Raw genomic sequence first — 2,117 nt, 5'->3', positions numbered from 1 at the left:
CAATCCTCAATTCGAGGTAATGGATAACAATCAGATTTAGATAACTCATTCAACTTACGGTAATCAAAACATAACCTGAAATCACCGTCGGATTTCTTTACCAATACAACAGGTGATGACCAAGGACTTTGACTAGGTTCAATTAGGTCATGTTTTACCATATAATCCACTTCCTTTGCTACAACCTCATTTTTGAAGGGATTCAACCTGTAAGGAGATTGTTTCACAGGAGTGGCGCTACCTACCTCTACATCATGTTCAAGGACCGAAGTCCTACCCGGTACATCCGAAAATAATTCTTTATAATTAGATAGTAAATTTTTCAAAAACCTTTGTTCTTCCTTACCTAAATGTTAAATTACTCCCGAAAATTTTTCCAAAGACTTTCTATTATCCGACCGCCATTCACATCCATTAAAACAATTATCATCAATACCCTCCCCTTTGAAAAAGAAAAATGGTTATTGTTCTCAGAATCTACCGTATTCCCAATGGTTGCCACAGGAATGACTTTTTCCCGTTCCATATAAGGCTTCAACATATTTACATGACACAGTTGAAAAGGTTTCCTTCTTTGAGGTGTCTCCACTAAATAGTTAACTTCACTTACTTTTTTCAAAATTTTCCAAGGACCTGAAAAAGAAGCTTTCAATGGATTCCCTGGGAAGGGTAACAAAACCAATACTTTATCGCCTACCGCAAAGTCGCGTGCCTTGGACCTTCTATCAAAAAAGAACTTCATTCTTTTTTGGCTACATAATAAGTTTTCACCCGCAAATTTCCAAGCCTTGGTTAATTTATCGCCTAGATTAGACACATAATCCAATAAATTAACCTCAGGGACGTCTCCCTCCCAAGACTCACGAACCACATCAAGAGGACCTCGAACACAATGGCCAAACACAAGGCTGAAAGGCGAAAAACCTAAAGACTGACTTGGGACAGAACGAAAAGCGAACAACAAATAAGGTAATTCCTTATCCCATTCAGAACCATTAATCAAACAATATTTCTTTACCATAGATTTCAGGGTCTGATGAAATCTCTCCAGAGCTCCCTGACTTTCTGGATGATATGGAGAAGAGGTCACATGTTTTATATTTAACTCTGCCATTTTATCTCTGAAATACCTGCTAACAAAATTAGAACCACAATCCGATTGAATAATTTTAGGCATCCCAAACCTGGTAAAAAAGTCAATTAGTACATCTACAATTTTAACACTTTTAATCGTACGTAGTGGTATGGCCTCGGGATATCGAGACATCCTATCCATGATTGTCAAAATATACTCATTACCACTACGCGTCTTCGGTAATGGTCCAACCACATCAATAATGACTTCCTTAAAAGGATCGGAAACTACAGGAATAGGACATAGAGGCGATTCTGGAATCCGCTGATTGGGTTTACCGACCCTCTAGCACACCTCACAACTATTGACAAATTTCTTTACATCTGCCTTCAACTTCGGCTAATAATAATTCCCTAACAATTTGCAAGAAGTCTTATGAATTCCAAAATGGCCGGCCAAACCACTTTCGTGCGCCAATGACATTAACTCCTTCCTGTAACCAAAGGGAACCATTATCTGTTTCACAATTTATGATCAACATTATCCACCCCCATAGGCCTACTCAACCTATATAAAATATTATTAATTATCTTAAATTTGGGATCAGTCATATCAGACACCTCCCCTGACTCGATAGGGAGTTCCCGAAACTCCTTTTTCTGGTCTTTGATTAGCTCTTCAGTAGTCTAATTTAACGTGTCCGTTACCATTCCAAGATCTACAGCTAGGCTATCACTACGATCTAAACTACTTAAATCTACATCAATTGTTGACTCTGCAGCGTCAACAATTCTAGCACTAGAACGAGTAACTGCTGCTACTTCACTATCAGGGTTTATCAATATCGGACAATTATTATTCTTCATAGCCACATCATTCCCTATCACAACCTCAACCTCCTTAACCGGGAATTTATCAACTATGGCCAATTTCAGATTCCCTGCAAAGGAGGGGCAGATTAAATTAAAATTTTCAATAGCATACGACTTTACGGAATTAGGAAAACCAGCCAATAACACAAATTCCCCACTTTTGGGTACAA

Source organism: Palaemon carinicauda, chromosome 34 (genome assembly GCF_036898095.1).
Source record: "Palaemon carinicauda isolate YSFRI2023 chromosome 34, ASM3689809v2, whole genome shotgun sequence".
Classification (NCBI taxonomy): domain Eukaryota; kingdom Metazoa; phylum Arthropoda; class Malacostraca; order Decapoda; family Palaemonidae; genus Palaemon; species Palaemon carinicauda.
The sequence above is the reverse complement of the archived record's forward strand: the minus strand, read 5'-3'. Positions refer to the sequence as shown.